Source organism: Dreissena polymorpha, chromosome 14 (assembly GCF_020536995.1).
Source record: "Dreissena polymorpha isolate Duluth1 chromosome 14, UMN_Dpol_1.0, whole genome shotgun sequence".
NCBI classification, from domain to species: domain Eukaryota; kingdom Metazoa; phylum Mollusca; class Bivalvia; order Myida; family Dreissenidae; genus Dreissena; species Dreissena polymorpha.
This window is the reverse complement of record NC_068368.1, coordinates 38872621-38892954: the sequence shown is the minus strand read 5'-3', so window position 1 is coordinate 38892954 and position 20334 is coordinate 38872621. Positions and strand designations below refer to the sequence as shown.

General features: G+C 34.8%; 1 long non-coding RNA gene across 1 annotated transcript; it reads left to right on the top strand.

Moving 5' to 3' along the window:
- Positions 1 to 3585: 3585 nt before the first annotated feature.
- LOC127857150 (uncharacterized) lies at positions 3586 to 5426 on the top strand. Its single transcript, XR_008038357.1, has 2 exons — positions 3586 to 3785; positions 5162 to 5426. It is a non-coding gene; the product is annotated as an uncharacterized LOC127857150 (long non-coding RNA).
- The last annotated feature ends 14908 nt before the right edge of the window (positions 5427 to 20334 follow it).

The following is a 20334-nucleotide window of genomic DNA, read 5'->3' as shown; positions in this document are numbered from 1 at the left end:
ACTCCTTTTGCGAGCTTTCTTGATTAGGCAAGAGTTGTTATAATCATTGGCACTTTGGACTTGTTTTGAAAACAAAAAATGGAGGACGGCGGGAAAAACGGCTCACACAGAAATAGTCGATATGAAACTCGTTCTGGGAAAACGGTGTGGGTAAAGTGTCATCCCATCTTAACCTGTGCAGTCCACGTGCTTACCAGGGACAACACTTTCCTCTGTACGTTTTTTTTTCGTTTAAAGGGAGTCTCTTCTAAACGAAAATTTATTTTATGTAGATAGTGCCATTTATCAATTGCACATGGAAATCTGGAGCGAAAATGTATGCACATGCATTTAGTTCCGTTTTCCCATAGTAAGGCAGGCATAATAACATTAATTTCACAACTAGAAATGAACATGAATATAAACTTCAATATGAGTTATATACATTAATAAAACGGCAGAGTTAATCATATTAAGTGTTGTTAGGATATTCTTTTAAAAAGATGTATTTCTAATGAAGTGGTCATAAAACTAATCCATTAACAGAGTTTTACCTCAGGCATGTTTTATTTCAATGACTGTCATGATCTTTTCGCTAACGAGGTGAGCTTAATATTATTTTATCGACATCGTTTGCAGTCTTCGAATGTTGCATTTCGGTTGGTTTTGTCTGTTTGTACAAGTCAACCAGGCGGATCCCAGAACCTAGAAATCATATAGCACTCGCCTCAGTGTTGTGAAGATAAGGTCCGTTTTAACAGGCTATCTCTTGCATGTATTCATTCGGGGCCTTGGGGTTACTTTGGTGTACTCCATATTAAAATACTTTTTACATTAAAATCCATTTGGTTTTTTAAAAACATCACATTTTAAATATTTATTAAAAATAATTATTTAAGTTGACGTTAATCGCAGGCTTATCAGAGACTTTTCATACGGTGTATGGGGGACTAATACATATTTGCCATGTTATGACACGTGGAATAATTGACATGCGCAGTACACGTGTTTCAAAATATTTATAGTATTACACGAGCACGATATGTCAAATCTAACAAAATTTAACAACGATAAAAAATTGTAATCGTTTATAAATTAACATTACCTGTCGCTCCATTGTATGAGTTTATATTATGGATGTTAACGAACATTCGAATATCAAGATTCTAGATTAGTATTCGGGCAGTTATTCAGTATCCGAATATGTGTATATAGAAAATAATAAATAATGCCTCGTTTATTTGGCATTGGCATGTCCAGTTGTTTACGGTAAACGATTTTTGGGACTTCGTGGTTGCAAAGGTCACCATTTTTCAACAAAGTAATTAGAACTACTTTTGTTCGAAAATGCAGCAGTTGTCCAATAGTTACAACCCAACACAAGTTTGAAGATCTGTATCTTGACAGCAATATGGTTTCATTATTTAAACGAATTTAATGAATGCCCACACATTCGAGTTATTGAAGGAAAACTTAATGAAAAAATAAACGTCTCTTACAATATAAATCTGTTGACACTGAAGTCCATAGAAGAAAAAACGACCTTATATTTCGCAGACTCAGCGAAAAAAAGAGAACACAACTATTCATATTTCATCCCACGATTCCTTTTTAATAGCTACGCGTAACAAGACAAGAAATTAAAACAACAGACAAATCCAATCAAGACAAGACAAAACAGGACAGGGCAGGGCAGGGCAGCGAAGGGCAGGGCAGGACAGGGCATGGCAGTCGTTTATGTATATATATATATATATATATATATATATATATATATATATATATATATATATATATATATATATATATATATATATATATATATGAGCCATGTCGTGAAAAATCCCGTATTTGTGACAAAGTTCACATTGTTTTTTTTCAATATATTGTTAAAGACTGTGCTTGTTATAATAACACCAAATTTAGAGATAAAGCCCCATTACTTACTTAGAATCTCTTATTTTAGTAACAGAATTGCAGAGGTGTTTTGACGTTTACAACGTTAACAACGTTTTCAAGTAAACCGCAATGAGATATTTAAAAAAAAATGTGGGTACGAACATTTTTGAAAAGAAAAAAAAATTGGGTACGAACATGTTGGGTACGAACAAATTATGCCAAACAAAATGTGGGTACGAAAAAAATTTGGGTAGGAAAAAAATTGGGCACGAAAAAAAATGGTTGCGAATTGTTTTTGTTTTTGGGTACAATAAAAAAATTTGGGTACGAAAAACAATTGGGTACAAAAAAACTTAAGGTTCGAACAAAATGTGGTTACAAAAAAAATAATGGTACGATAAACATTTAGGTACGAAAAACTATTTGGGTACGAAAAAAAATTGTGTACGAAAAAAAATGGCTACGAATAATTTTGGGTACGCATTTTTTTATTAGGAAAGAAGGGGTACCTTTAAGTATACCGGGGTACCCAAAAGTATCATTTGAAAATCGGTGTCCGGTGAAGTATACTCCAAGTACACGGGGTACGGGGACGTAGTACCCGTAGGGAACTTGACCCATTCAGCTTCACTACCGCCACACTCACTTATTTTGTAAATTGGTTGCATGTCAATCAAAGATATGACAACCAAGTGTTGTCTTATGACGTCACAGTTTATGATGTTCCATTGGCGCGAAATTTTGTATGGTACAGCGGAAAAGCGGCCAATGCAAAACAAGCTTGATGGTAAGATATTTTGCCCGTATACTTATTATAGATAATTCACTATCGAACGCTGCATATACATGATGTGTATATTTTTATATTTTCTGCAATTATTTATTCAGTTTAGTTTTGGGGTAAAGTTTTGTAAACATTGAATTACATGCAAATAATACCGATCAGGATCCTTTAGAGGATTGTGTACACCCTGATGCTGTGATGATGTCAACATTCTATGACGGCATGATATGAAAAAGGTGTCATGACGTAAAAAATAACTCATCGTGTCGTCTAAAATTATGATGGCAAGTCATTTTCACTAGAGCATGACACCAAAAATAATGTTGATTTGTCGACTTAGATTATGTTGACCAAATATTTTTTCGGGAAAAGCCGGAAACATTTACGTCGAGATTTTTACTTAATGTCGTTATGGCGAGTAAAATTAAGAGGGAAAAACCTACAAAAACTATGACGACATACCATGTTATTTCACAGTAAGTCGATATAAACTAATCCGGCATGACCATGTTATTGGGGTGTACCATATTCTATGACGACATGATATGAAAAAGGTGTCATGGCGTAAAAATAACTCATCGTGTCGGCTAAAACTAGGATGGCAAGTCATTTTCACAAGAGCATGACTCCAAAAATTATGTTGATTAGTCGACTTAGATCATGTCGACCAAATTATTTTTCGGGAAAAGCCGGAAACATTTACGTCGAGACTTTAACTTAATGTCGTTATGGCGAGTAAAATTAAGTGGAAAAAAGCTTCAAAACTATGTCGACATACCATGTTATTTCACAGTAAGTCGATATAAATTAATCCGGCATGACCATATTATTGAGGTGTACCATATACGCTTCCGTATAAATTTAACTATGTCTGTGTTGTTGACTGTATGACAATATATATCTTGATGACTTGCACGTATCGTAATGTTGACATGTCGATATAACTGAAGGAGGGATTGCTTGTTGTATTATTTTCTGCGTCCCTATGACAGCTTTTATATAATATGAGGACGAGTCGATATAATTTAAGTTGACAAAAGGCGTTGTTTTAAAAGTTTGTATAATATCTGTGTGGATCACTGGATGTCGACATGACTTATGAAGACATGGGTATAACATATAGGTATGTCGACACATATATAGCGATATATATCATCAACATGATATTGGTGAGATAACCTAGATCATGTCGACCAAGAACTTTTTAGGGAAAAGCCGGAAACATTTCCGTCGGTACTTTAACTTAATGTCGTTATGGCGAGTAAAATTAAGTGGGAAAAAACTACAAAATTATGACGAAACACCATGTTATTTCACAGAACATGTAAGTCGATATAATCTAATTCGGCATGACCATATTATTGGGGTGTACATTATACGCTTCCATACATAGCTAACACACAACAAGAGTCACATAATGTTTTATATTTGTATGTTTGTACTTTTTTGTCATCCCTCAGTGCTACAAATGGTTCCGTTGTTGTTAAGTTCAGATAAGCATTTAATGTGACCACGAAATTTGTCATCTTTTTATCACTTAATGTCGTCAACATGTTGACAAAATAATTTGCGTCAACATGTTGACAAAATAATTTGTGTGGCCAATGTAGAGAACAGTTTTGGTTTTCAAAGAAATACATGAATTTTACACAGTTTCTAAACAGTTTATATATATTTATCGGTGTATTTAACAGGTTTAAACTGTTTTCTACTTGTGCATCTGGGCATCAGAAAGTTAGCAGGGTTTTTGTATTGTATGGTATATTATAGAGATATTTCTATAAAGGAGGCGCATCGAGTATTAACCCCCGGGTAATAGAATAGACTTGTGTAAACTAACCTGACTAAGCACAGCAACATTCCATTTTCTAGACAGATCTGTTGTAGAATTTACTTTGCAACTTCACCATATCATCAGCATATGTGGATCATAACAGCGTTATAGTACCAACTATTCATTTATATTGTTTGACCAGTTTGACTTAATGCTATTACCGTAATGTTCTGTATGTAGACTATGAGCAAAACAAGAAAGCAAAGAAACGCTGTATGGTCAAGCTGTCGTTGTAAATTGCAAATTATTGTGTACCGAATGTTTACTTTTGATCAAGCATCCAGTAAAAAGTATCACTTGAAATGATCAATTACCCATACAATTTAGTAAACAAACTGTCGTAGGTGAAATTTTCCCCAAAAGGACCTATACGCATTTATTGTATTGTGTTCTTTTTAGCAAAAGGAAATAGTTGTACAATATTTAATTTGCCAATGGCTGGCCTATTAGAATAGGAAAACAAGTATCAGCACATATCCATAGTTTTATTTTAAAATTTTCAATGAAGACCTTTTCTGTGTAAATGTGACATAGAAAATTGTTAATGTAATACAGACGTTCACAACTTCAATGAAATTGTATTAAACAAGTCCAGCTTAAATTTTCTATTCGAAAGTCCCACAACAAAAAACGGAAAATGTAATATATCATTGCTTAAATTACAGACCGACGACAAGGGCGTGTTTTCCACGACGTTGTCAAACGAGTATTCCGTAGCAGCGGACACATTTAATCTGTCACGTGACCAAGTGTGGAAGCTCTCATTGGACAGCATTGATCATTTGTTCAGTGACGATGAGGTCAAACGGAAGTTACGTCACAAGTGGGGACAGTTAAAAGACCACGTGTTTGCTGATAAACATGTGTCTCGGTTTATATGAAACTTCTTCGTCAGTTATCCTGTTAAAGATAATAAATGATATTAATGTTGATGTGCATCGTTAGTAGTTGAATTTGTACAGTATTTTTTGCGTACTTTATTTATAAGTGTTTAAACGCAAATCGTTTCTTTCTTTAAAAAGTTAGCAGTTAAACTGTTCGTCAGTCTGTCTGTCTGTCCGTCCGTCCGTCCGTCCGTCCGAAAACTCTAAGATTGGCCATATCTTTTGCAATATTGACGATAGCAACTTGATATTTTGCCTGCATGTGTATCTCATGGAGCTGCAAATTTTGGTGGTGAAAGGTCAAGGTCATGCTTTAAGGTAAAAGGTAAAAAAAACAAATCCAAGGGAAGTAACAAGCTTGAAAGGGAGATAATTTTTCTTTATCATTTGGCAGGTTCAGATCATTTTTACAAGGGAAGTTATATTTTTATTATATCCCTTTAAAAATTATTACTTCCCTTTTAAAAATTATCTGTACATGCCCAATGATAAAAAATCAATCAAAGAGGTGCAGTAGGGGGCATTGTGTTTCTGACAAACACACCTCTTGTTTTAAGTAATATGTTTTGAACAACAAAATATTTTTATGAGCGATTAATATTGTATTATGTTTTAAACAGAAAGCATTCGCTTTACATGTGACAATTTGATCTCAAACTTGAGTACAGCGTAAATTGAGAGTTCCCTTCGGATTTTTAACATACATAAATTTTGACCCTTGTCAAAAATATCTGTTATACTCATTAAAAACATTAATTTATTAGAAGAAAAAAATAAATACTTGGGTAGTAAAATGTTCATTACTTTCCGGAATGCTAAATCTGCTGAATCTTAGCTGGTTTAAGTCCTCATCAAAATGCAATTTCGATTCTATTAAGGGTAAATCCGCGTCACTATTTCTATAATGAGTGTCAACTTTAAACCAAATATAATTATGTTTTGTCTTGGATAACTCTATTGTACAAAATATTAAGGCGAGCTCAAATACTGTTCGGGATTATTCCTAAATAATGCGAACTGTCTTACTAAATTGATATTCAACATTTCATTGTTTGCAAGGGAGGTTGACGTTGGCTATAAAATGTACGAAACAGGCTGTGTTTTAAGTCATGGATTATATTCGTATTCTGGTACTTACGTTTGTGGCTGTACTGTGCGCTACCGAAAATGTGTGCGATCTGTGAGATGGCCACATATTTTCGCAGAGAACGGAAGTTGACAAGGAGTACCGGAAATCCTGATGCGCGCGCCAACAGTGAAGACCAAGATCTCTGGGACCTGTTTATGATGATGGGGTATATGCTTCAAAATATAAGATGAGTTTGAATGTCTGCGTTTAATTTTTTTTCATTGCGTTGAATTGACTGGCGAATTTAATATATTGTAGTAGCATGTTAGTCCAAGGAATATGAAGTTGTAAGACCATTTTTTCAGGCAACTTCTATTGTTCAGTGTTTAAAATAGGACCTCGTTCCTAACTTTTGAGAAAATTAAGATTTGTATGTGAACAAATCTTTGTCTTCTTCAATATTTTCTAGTTATTGCATCCATGTTTTGATGTATAATTCCGATGTATTGTTCTCTGTTCCTCACGCACAGCCATAATTAGGACTATTCTTCCACATTCAATTTCGATAAATGATATAAAACTTCTTTACAGCCACGTGGTGAAAATATCAAACTCCCATATGCAAACGATGTTCACAAGTACCAGGCTATGCTTTAACAGCTATGTTTTAATCAAAGCGCTGAAGGCACTGAAGATGTTCGCTATTGCATAATTTAACACGCAATTCATTTTTCAAAATCAATCGCAAGTTTAAAATGAACACACGCCATTCAACTTTATAAAGAGTGTGTCATAGCGCACGGGTCGAGTTTTGTGTGCACTTTTTATCATCCTTATTATTTCATAGAAAATACTGAGACAAAATAAAAACAACATGCTTTTTGGACGTTCTGAAAGCATAGAAAGTATGATGAAAATGGTAATGAGAACTTAATATATTGAAAATTTGCAGTCACCATCATATTAAAGGAATATTTTTTCTAATATCACATAACTATCTCACCAAGTATATAAATTCATAATGAAAGTTCTGTGTACAAAACTTTTGATTTTTGACACCATATACAAATTCAAAATATACAATAATCTTCGTATCTTGTATATGGAGGAATAAAAGTATATAAACATTGCTGTTTATGCTTTACTTGTTACCCGAGCTGTTCACACGGTGTCAACAACGCTGACATAAACATAGGTATAGAGCACTAATGCGCTTTGAGGCGTAGCTGTTTTACTCAGTTTTCATCTTAGTGACATTTACATAACGCCAACAGACACGCATGAATATTTTCGAATATTTAAGAAGCTGATTCGAGATACAACCTCTGATTTTTTGCTACATCACTGCGTATGTGCTCAATTCAAAGGATGTAGCACTGTTCAGTGTAAGGAATTCCGGACTATTCTCTGTTTGCTCAAACGACACAAATTGTGGCCCTGTTACAATTACGCGTTACAATCCATCTCGCAGAATTTCACTTTCGCCTCCAAGATGAGAAAACAATCATTAGCGAAATATAATAGTGTCACGATAAGAGAAAATCGTTAAATTATCCTACCACAATGTTTGCCGTACTTGGTCAGCACGTCTGGAAATAATTCCTTAATGTGTGGATAGGCTGCCATTATTAACAAGTTTGCTATTTTGAATTCAATTATGTATCAAAAAGCATTGTTCTTAAATGCGGCATTTTCAATTCGCAATGAGATTTGTAATGACCCTCGTCATGCGAAAATGGGTCTTATTCCATATGCGCCCATCATATAAATAGCCCACTCAGCTATCTCTCCTTCTGGTTATGAGAAACATAACATATTGAGTGATTTTATAGCGAACAGCATCGCCTATGGCCTTAATGCGCAAAAGCACATGTTGGGTTTAACAAACGCTTGCCGAAACGCATAAGACCCATTTTCGCATGACGGCGCTATTGACGTGTGATTTAAATGTGTCGAAAGAAAACTGCGTTTAAATCAAATATCAACATACGATATATTTCGATAGTGAAGAAAGATATTCATAACAAGGCATATGAGGACACATATGAAGTGCTCTCACGTAGTATATTTTTTATCTACTCACACTTATGTGTGATTTGACAATGATAACACACATTTCATGCAGTGAATATGCAACTTACAAGTGAAAAACACAACACAATAGTTTAACTTTTGTTTGATTTAATTTATTTATTTAGAAAAGTAAATTGCAAACTTTATTTCAAAGTCAGCGTATACGCCGACTACATTTTAAAAGATATTTATTGTTTTAAATATATTTAATATAATATACTTAGTTGTTTTCGGTTTTAGCGATTATAAAGCATTTTCGAGGTTGCCTATAGTATGCCTGTATTAATTGATGAACTCATATCAACTGTCTATGTATTGAGAACTGTGACTATAAAAAAGCTAAACCTTCTACTAACCTTCTGCTATTGCGTCGCTAGCACCCGTAAATACAAAAGATCGCCCCTATCTGTTGAGAACCAAAGAACGTTTTCCAGAAATACCCGCTGTAGTAGCATGAACGAGGTAACGAAACAGGTCATTCGTATTATTATTATAAATTGTTTGTTATATTCGGGTTTAGCGATTAGAAACATTTTTTTGTTTTTGTCTATCGTATCGCTGAAGTTATTGTTGAACTTTTGTTCAACGTTTTATAAATTGAGAATATAAGCGTTAACTTTTTCCCGAATCTATTAATGGTCTCAATTAACGACCTGTACTTCGTCATTGAGGTGTATGTGAGAACGTAACCTATTGCGGTGTTATCGCCCGTGGACTTTCCTTTGTTTATCGACAGGCGCATCTATTAATAGCCTCATATCATGAATGGACTGAGCAAAAATACTACGTCATGAAGACGCTGCAGAAAGTGGACTATTTTATTCATTCATAAACAATCTCCTCCGCGACACGTACACTACGATCATTGTTTATTGATTCTTTTCTATAAAAGCACCGTTCGAAACTATTGCATTTAACACGGATGTTTCCATTTGTGAATGAATATAATTGGAGAACTCAAACCTCTTGCATAAATTATACAACTCTTTCTCTCGCGGATACGCGAAGTAAGCGGGTATTGGGCTCCTAGTAGCTAAGGCGTATCGACCTGAATTTTAGACTAACCACCTTAGACGGTCGCTAAGCGACCATCTAAAAATGAATACCATTGTGGTCTTACTTGTTTTTTTATTTATTTATTTACAAGTACAGTGATTTGTTATTGACACACCTCTTATACGACATCATCTGGTGGAGTCTTATTTTTAAAGTTTTAATGTATTTTTATTCTGAAGTGTAAGAATGTAGGGGTGATGACACTGCAAGGCCATGCAGAGGTTTGTTGCGGCCCCTTTGCAAGCGTCCCATTGACGGATGCCGTTTAGCAATCAATGTTCCTCTTATCCAAGGGGTATTTAATATATTGTGTTTTGCTATTGACCCGTGACCTAGGAGAAATTATGGCACAGGAACCCGCGAGCAGGGTTTATGATCGCTTTGTGATGCGCATGCACACTAGCAAGACCCTGACGTCGTCTGCTACTTCGATCACCGCGTCGAGGAGCAGATCCTGTTTAAAGCTAACAAACATTCGAAAATTATGTGAACTTATCCATAGTTTAAAGTTTAAACATTTTAATTGCAATAAATAACTTGAGCCAAAAGGAAACATCTGTTGGCTAAACTGAGCCATATGTTGATGATTATATAAAATGAGAATATGCTGCATCATGCGTTATAGATTGTATTCCTGTCGGAGAAAACGCACTACATATTTTGCTATTTAACAAGACAACGCGATATTTAGAATATTAAGAATATTTATATCAAATAGTAAACAAATCAGAATAACAAAAGCATACTATGAACACCTAATAACATATAGTTCACGAGTTGTGGTATGCCAAGAGTCAAATCGGCCTTTGTCAATACGTTCAAAATGATATGCAAATTATGTTTCGTTAACACGGGTTTATCTAACATTAAGTCGCAATAAACACAATGCAAATTGGCTTTTGATAATGCATAAAAATAATAAACAACTAAATCAGTTCTACTATGGATACTGCTTTACATGTAATTTCCTATTAAATACACAGAATCTAGCTTACAAAAAGCAGCTTTATAGTAATGGTTAAGATCTATTGAATATGGTACTAAGAAAAAGTGAAGACTATATTTAAGCATGTGACATAACAATAAGTACAGATAGATTTAATAATAGGGAAATATTTTAATAATATGTTTGAGTAATTGATTAGTAACTATTGTAATTACTAATATGTAAGGAAATGTTAAAAGATTATTTGCATCAATATTTCTATTTTACACATAAGCAGAAGTCAAAAGTTAAAGTGGTCAAACTATTTGAGAGTTCATCTCGTGCATGTAAAGACTAGATAAAATATTGGAAGGTTTGTCAATAAGCAAGTAAACATGATATAGTGTGGGGTAAATAAATTGAAAAGTTAAATACCATATGTTGAGATTAAGAAATTGAGAGATTATATAACTGACAGACATTTGATTAACGGAATAGGTCAACCTATTGACATATATGATTGTTATTACCTCATTTATCGTTGTAACGGTACACATGAAAGGGGTTAACAGAAAATCTTATTTGTACAGGCCATAAAAATAGTTCACAGGCATTCACAGGCAAACACAACATACAGTTTTATGTCACACCGAGAAATGAGGTTTTAGAATATTCTATAAGCAAGTAAGAACTCGAACAGTTCGGGCTATCAATTCCCAAGGTGCAATGTAACCAATCCGTATTAAGCCCGGACCTTGGTGACCAATGGAAACTACAAGTAAATTTTATGTAAATTAACCTGGGAATATAATGCAGTGTTTTAGTTAGTAGATAGAGTCTGCGGGTAGATCTGAAAGAAACTTTGAGATTTGTCACGTCTTCTTGACGTGGTGGCCATGTTGGCCGCCGCGCTGTGAAATTGTATTTCATGAACATGAGCAAGCGTTGTGTAAGAGAATATTCAACAGAAATAAATCTCGATGAAAACAGAAATGAACTTTGTTTGTTACTGTGTGTTCACAATGTGTAATTACGTAACAAGCAGAAGTTATTAGTTATTAGTTATAGTGAATTATATACAGTTCTGGTAAGCAATACCATGCAAATATAAAAAACTAACAACATACAGAACAGAAAAGGTATTTGTTACGACGTGTACATAGTTCATCGTCAGTCTTAAGCATATTATAATATACATATCAAAAGCTCACGTGAAAAGAAAGTCATAATTAAGTAATAAGAAGTTTACATTCTTTCAAACATAAAACATGACAGTGGTGGTAAAACACAAAATAATCGCATTTTTACAAAGTATTTCTTGAACAGGGTGGGAATCAGCTATTAAGCTGTAAATATAATTATGAAAAAAAAATACAAATTGATCATTTTACGTATATCATGTGGATTATTATGCCGATAAAAAGATGGAAAAAATTAGAGTGCGTGCAAAGGATTCGTTTTCAGCTCACTGCCCGTTTTTCAGACTTTGGTTTAGCCATATACATGTCTTTGTGGAACACAAATAAGAGCCACATTAAACATACGTGATGAAGTTTGCGCGCCAATTGTATTCAGAAAAACAGAAGACGAACATAGCATTATTGCTTCTTCTGTCGTGTGACTCTTTTGTGGCCATGGCCTTTTAATCAAAGTGTGACAGTTCTGTTTCGTGTGTGCCTTGCTTAGTGTTTTTGTCTCCTGTTTCATCCCTCGCCGGCTTAGTCTGGTTATCTTTCTTTGCCACAAGCAGGAACACGAGTTCCACGAGCTCCAAGATGGAAAGCACGGAGAAACCCGCCCACAATCCCAGCTGACCTCCGATGTCACTAAGGAAGTTCGCAATCTAAATAAAAGGAACATTTTAACTAAAATGAATTTCTCTAAGATATTGTAAACAAGAAGGTTATCATGATACTTGTATTTATTTAATTTTTTCTTGCCGAAGAAAGTTTTTATTTTCGTTTGCTCTGGTGTATATTAAAAACTAAGTAATTAAATCGCAATTAAATCGAGTTCATATCATCGTTTATGGCATTAATGTTATTAACATATTTGTGAAGAGTGAATACTTTTAGGTTAAGTTTTATGTGTAGGCTAGCAATCAAACCTATATGAACATCGAGTGCTTTGCTATGACCGTTCCAATGCGGTGATCCAATCTTGCATTGTTAAGATGCTTAATGTTGTGCTGTAATCATTTTGCTGCTGACTGTTTAGGTCATTGGTCAATGGCCTTAAATAAAATACTTTTGAATCTTATCAAAATGTCCCTACTGATAATGTTTCAGGAGTTTTATTTGTTTCTATATTTACCGCATTAACTTATCTGTGTGTATACAATGTATTTCACAAAGTTTGATTACTAAAACAAACTCCCCGTTTGCTTTACAACCATGTTATTACTTCCTATATTAAGCTCACTGTGTGTTAAACTACCATGTTATTACTTCCTATGTAAAGCTCTATGTGTGTTTCGCAACCATGTTATTACTTTATATATTAAACTCTCTGTGTGTTTCAAAACCGTGTTATTACTTCATATATAAAGCTGTCTTTGTGTTTCGCCACCATGTTAATACTTCCTATATAAAGCTCTCTGTGTGTTTCACAACCGTGTTATTAATTCATATATAACGCTTTCTGTATGTTTCACAACCATGTTATTACTTCATATATAAAGCTCTCTGTATGTTCCAGAACCGTGTTATTTGATCGAACACATAACTTTGTGTTTGTTTTCACAACTGCTTTATTACTTCATATGCATAATTTCCTGTATGTTTTACCGCCTTGCCATGACATCATGTACAGATCTGTATATTTTTCAGCAACCGTTATAACTTAATATGCATTCATATCTGTATGTTTCGCAACCGTGTGATTAACTGATATGCATATCTCTCGAAATGTTTAGAGGTCAAATGCAGGGTTAATTACGAAAAATGATATTTTATAAATAGCTATATTCTAAAACGATTGGAATACTGAATCTTAAAAAGATGATCTTGTTTTCCGTGAACCGCTCGGGTATTTCCGCCACCTATTTTGGTGGTGACGTCATTTTTACATGACGCGCAAGATACGTAAACTCGCCCATTGTAATTACGGATTGGAGCTTGAACACTTCGCGTTCAACGTCAAATTTGACATTCAATATCGTGTTATTTTTTTATCTTTTCGATAAGATTTATTTAAAGCGTTTGTTGAAACTAGTTTTTTGCATTACAAACATTATTCGACATGGTTCAGTGTGGTGCTTTCAGGTGCATGGAGCGTCCGGAAAATTTTTCTAACTACACGCACCGAATTCCATAACTTAAAATGTTTTTTTGCTCACCTGAGCACAACGTGCTCATGTGGTGAGCTTTTGTGATCGCCTTTTGTCCGTCGTCCGTTGTCCGTTGTGCGTTGTGCGGCGTCAACATTTGCCTTGTTAACTCTCTAGAGGACACATTTATTGTCCAATCTTCATGAAATTTGGTCAGAAGATTAGTCTTAATGATTACTTGGATGAGGTCGAAAATGGTTACGTTTGCTGGAAAAACATGGCTGCCAAGGGGCGGGGCATTTTTCCTTATATGGCTATATATGGCTATAGTAAAATCTTGTTAACACTCTAGAGGCCACATTTATTGTCTGATCTTCATGAAACTTGGTCAGAAGATTCATCCTAATAATATCTTGGATGAGTTTGAAAATGATGCTGGTTGGTTGAAAAACATGGCCGCCAGGGGGCGGGGCATTTTCCTTATATGGCTTTTGTAAAACCTTGTTAACACTCTAGAGGCCACATTTATTTTCCGATCTTCATGAAACTTGCTTTTAAGATTTGTCCCAATGATATCTTGAATTAGTTCAAAAATGGTAACCTTTGCTTGAAAAACATGGCTGCGAAGGGGCAGGGCATATTTCCTTATATGGCTATATAAGGCTATAGTAAAATCTTGTTAACACTCTAGAGGCCACATTTATTGTCTCCATGAAACTTGGTCAAAAGATTCATCCCAATAATATCTTTGACGAGTTCAGAAATGATGCCGGTTGGTTGAAAAACATTTGCCAGGGGCGGGGCATTTTTCCTTATATGGCTAAAGTAAAACCTTGTTAACACTTGAGGCCACATTTATTGTCCTATCTTCATGAAATTTGGTCAGAAGATTTGTCTTATTGATATTTTAGATGAGTTTGAAAATGGTTACGTTTGATTGAAAAACATGGCTGCCAAGGGGCGGGGCATTTTTATTTATATGGCTATATATGGCTTTAGTAAAATCTTGTTAACACTGTAGAGGCCACATTTATAGTCCGATCTTCATGAAACTCGGTCAAAAGATTCACCCCAATAATATCTTGGACGAGTTCAAAAATGATGCCGGTTGGTTGAAAAACATGGCCAACACGGGGGCGGGGCATTTTTCCTTATATGGCTTTAGTAAAACCTTGTTAACACTCTAGAGGTCACATTTATAGTCCGATCATCATGAAATTTGGTCAGAAGATTTGTCGTAATGATATCTTGGATGAGTTCGAAAATGGTTTTGGTTGCTTTAAAAACATGGCCACCAGGGGGCGGGGCATTTTTCCTTATATGGCTATATATGGCTATAGTAAAACCTTGTTAACACTCTAGAGGCCACATTTATTGTCCAGTCTTCATGAAATTTGGTCAGAAGATTGGTCTCAATGATATCTTGGATTAGTTTGAAAATAATTATGTTTGCTTGAAAAACATGGCTTCCAAGGGGCGGGGCAATTTTCCTAACATGGCTATAGTAAAATCTTGTTAACACTCTAGAAGCCACAATTACTGTCCGATCTTCATGAAACTTGGTCAGAAGATTCATCCCAATAATATCTTGGACGAGTTTAAAAATGATGCCGTTTGGTTGAAAAACATGGCTGCCAGGGGGAGAGGCATTTTTCCTTATATGGCTATAGTAAAACCTTGTTAACACTCTAGAGGCCACATTTATTTTCCGATCTTCATGAAACTTGGTCAGAAGATTTGTCCCAATAATATCTTGTTATCTCAGGTGAGCGACTTTGGGCCTTTCAGGCCCTCTTGTTTTTATTTACTGAAAATGCGAGACAATATTCTAAATGTACTTAAGTAACGATGCAGCTCAAAAATATTGAATATTTCGTAAAATAAAGCTAACCCATACACAAATTATTGTTCCTTATAGCAAAATGCAAAATGTCAACGTTAGATGTTGTCTGGTAACGTTGATTTAACAAGATACAAAAATGCTCGTTTTTTTGTTATTGTGTCACAAATAATTCCATTTTTATTATCCGAACATTTACGGGCAAACGCGAGATCGGATTCGGTCAGCGTCGGAAGCATGACGTAGCTCTCATGAATAATAGTTATATCAAGCCGAAATGAATTCTGGGTAACTGGAATATAGCGAATGCGAAAATGGTAGATTTCTGGGATAACTTGTATTTATAGTTTGTATAAATTATGCGAATGAACGCAACCCGAATGAATCCGATCCTGACTCGATATCATCCACAAAACGAAAGAAGATGACATCGTGGAACGATATTTAGATGCTTAGAAGTTGCCGAATGTTTGTATTTTAACGTTTTTAAACCAATGTTACTTTTTTTAGGGTCTTCCTATTGTAAATAACCATCGTATGGTACTGTTTGCTGTTGAATTTGTTTATATAGCATAATACAGTACGTGTGTAGTATTGGTGAGAGTGATAGTGGCTTTAATATTACTAGAAACACGGAAAGGCATTATTGTTATGCCCTTTTGTGGATCACCTTTAACCAACGTGCTATCACTTGATAAGCATAGCTCTCTTAAAGTTATTCACCTTTTCTTTACCTCATATGCATAGCTCTCCTTGACAACTTCGTAGGACAGAGTCTTCAGATAAATCCGGACAAGTAGTAAGTTATCTCTGAAAAAGCATACCATAGTTTAAATATGCTCGGGTTTCTAAAATTCTATGCAATTTAAAAGATACAAGTCCTGGGTTTATGGTCTGATATAGATTTATCTTTAGCAGGGGTTCACATTTATAAGCATTCACTGAATTATAAGTCGTCCGTTTGCCCTCGGCGCAGTATGCAGCCATGGTACTTTGGCTTATATCCCTACAATAACTCATACACATGATAAGAGAAGAGTAGGCGTATGATTACCGCAATTACTCTAAGTTTTCAGACACTCGAAGCTTTCGGACAACCCCCCATGTGACTCTATATTTTTGGACCTACGGGTTTTCGTCCAAAATCAATGACTCCAATTTTTCGGACAGTATATTTTACAGCGCTAGTTTACAAGATTTCTGTCATGATTTCTCTTCTCTGGGACCATTCGAAAATGGAGTTTTACGAACGAAATAAGGTCATAAAACCTGGCATAGAATGCCCTGAGGGCAATGGACCATTACAATTGCGTTTTTTGGGGTAGATTACCATGTATACCGGTAATAAATAATGGTTTCACCCGACAGCATTTGAAATAATATAGTATTCAGGAAGCATTATGGAAGTTGTTTAAATAAACGTTTTTATATACCATTTCAGGTAAGAGATTGAACATAAGTGAAGTTGTATTTTATTCGAAGTAGAGAAAGGCGATAACAACACAAAACATCTATTGAACATTTATTAATTGGTTTTATTTCATTATTATAATTGACAAACAAACAAACCATGTATGTCTCTTAATTTTCGGACACTCGTACTTGTTTAATATTATTCGTATTTAAATTTTCGGACACGAAAAAAATAAAATGTGTTAGTGTCCTAAAAGTGAGAGTAATTACGGTTATTGGTTGCTTAGATTAAATTTACATCGATTTGAGCAGTTCGAACAAGGGACTAAGGCCAGTTTAGACCCGATACCACTTAGAAGTATTTATACATAGTTTGTTTTGATATTTTATCGCTAAAACATTAAGTCGACAATCAACCGAATCCGACACTTATCCTCTCTTTAATGTATTGTTTATTTACCTGATTGTATTGCGATCAAATTCCTCTATATCCCATGGCGTTTTTTTGCGTATTATCTGCAGCAGAATGGGTAAGTACTTCTCGTTCGGCCAAGAAATCAACGTGACGTCTGGCGTGTAGAGCTCTTCCCTTTGTTGACAATATCAGTTATTTTAGCAAATATGACATTCTTTAGGGGAGACGATCATGTAAGAATATTCATGGCTTATTATGCAAGTGACGGGATGCATTTAAAAAAATACAAACAATTTGTGACATTACAATAAACGTGATGCAATCAGCAGTTCTAGTTAAGCGAAATATCAACTGTCTTTTTAATAATGAGTTTTACAAAAACAAAGCCCTGTATTGCAAATGACAGACTGCGTCAGTAATAAGTTTTGTTAAATTCTGCTCTTCCTGTGAAGTAAGTGACCTGTTGCAAATAAAATAATTATTGTTACAATCCGAAAGACGTATATTTCACGTGACCAAATGTTGTAGCAAAAATTACTGTTGCAGTCCACAAATCGTGTAGGGCAAGTGGTCAATTACGTTTACAACAATACATTTTACAATACCTTTATGTGTGTTTTTATAGCAAATGCCATTGCAATAATGTGTGCCATAATCCGCAAGTCCTTCAAGGCAAGTCGCAAATTGCATTTACAATACATGTATATCTTGCCAAAATCCGGAAGTCTTTTTTTATTCAAAATATCATTTGCCTTTACTGCAAGTTTTGCTTCAATCAACAGGTGTTTTTTTCAGGCAAGATGACCAAATGCCCCTACAAGAAGTTTTGTTACAGTCCCCCGAAACACGCGAGTTATCGATTTCATATTCCGTATAAAGAAACAAACACCGTTTACATGTGTTTAATGGTTTGCATTTTATGTACATTATGTTTTATTATTAAGAGTTTAACTAAAGACTAAGATATGACTTATCAAAAATTGTAAGTTACTGACCTCACAATATTAAGGAGGTCTTTGCCAGTCAAATTTATCAACTAAAAACATTTTTTTAAAGTGAATATAGTCAACAGTGATAATTAAATTAAAAATGATGTTCCTTTTAAGTGTCTGACGCGACTTTCTAATTCTTAATTATCGACTGTGTATATTTGCATATGAATAAACTATACGAATAATAGAGAAAACAAACCTGCACGGGTTGTTGCATTTGCACCCGGACGGCGTTGAGTTCGTGAATTCATCCAGCGTCCTCAGAATGCACTCGTAGTCCTCGTCTGAATCTCAAGGTCTGATATCCGTTTTATTATCAAACGTCCGAGCTTTGAACAGGAAAAAGTGCTGGTAGCAGCTGCATCTCTGTGCTATATTCTCTTGACGACATTTACGAATGCAGTCCTTGAATGTGAAAATTAACAGGTAATATACCTTGACCACTTTGTCGAGACATATGCCAGTTATTTGACGAGCCCCATTTTGAAATTGTTCTTGAGGTAGATGTATGCTTATGCTGGCCATTTGCCATATCCACCCCAATGGTCAGTTAGTTACAAGATGTCATTGACATGCATGTCCTTTCTAAAATTTAACTTTGTCTCAATTTATCCTGAAGGCGTGCTGCGCTTGAGTGGCAATCTTTTAGTGCAAAACGCAGAGGAAATATTGTAATAACTAAGTTACATAGCGCTATTAATGGCACAGTGAGTTTGCGCAATAGATTCTGCGAATCAAGCTCCAATGTTAAGTTAGAGTTTCAACTGTCACACCATACTGTAGCTTTTCATCAAGTTTTTATCATTTGACAAGAAACTGTTTCAAAACTATGAACACATATATCTTTTGTATTAATTATCTATTTATTTATTTTGAAATAAACCGGCCTTTGTACGCTTTAGATAAATGTTGCTTATAATTATTAAAAGTGAACTATTATATTTTTATGAAAGTTTTACGACTCTACAAAACTACATCGCACTTACGTAAACCGACGCATTAGAGTTGACATCACACATCGGATTTTCGTCGTTCTTACCTGGTACCCTTTCATTTACAGACTGCCAAATATAAAAAGGGTAATCACATTAATAATTGGTGTTCTCAGTCTATTTTATTTTTTGGTCACTCATTATTCTCAGTATTTGTTTAGGACTCGGTCCTTTTGAAATGTGACAACAAGTAACCGGTTAGTGATGATCATCGATTAGATCGATTATTAATAAAAATGTTTATTTAATTGTTTCATACTTGAAATTTGTTAAAACAGTTTGAATAACGTTTGTTTATTTTTCCTTTGTTCAATACATGTTAAACAACAAATATATTTCTAGTTATCTTATAGTGCCGTTATAAGACACTCAAAACCAAAGAAAATAAAACGTGATATATAAAAAGTCAATAGAACAAAAGAAAACAAACCTGCGATACCGCTATGTCGGCTTTGAAACCTGGTGGAACATATACAAGCGCATTTGCATCCAGGTATTCGCCTACGTCATGCAACGGGTAAATCACAACGCCGCTTGATGACGTCACAAAAGGAACATCTGCGTATTGATCAACGTTCAGCAACAATTCTAAACCTATAAAATCAATATTGCATAGACAGAGGTTGTTATCCTGTGACAAACAATATGGCGACGTCCAGGCCGAGATAGGTATTTTTCACCGTTTTTACCCTTTATTGCTTGTATTAATTGTTAAAATGCCAGTAACTTTCCAGCCATATGGAAAAGAAAGTGATATGCGTTTTTAGCGGGAGCTCTAACTTCAGAGGGTAAATCTGAACTGTGATTTGAACTTTGGTTTTGGAATTGAATTCGGAATAAGCTGGATTACTGTAGCGTACCAGTAAGAATTCAAATTGTAGCATGTAAATAAAGATTTATGGCAAGCGATT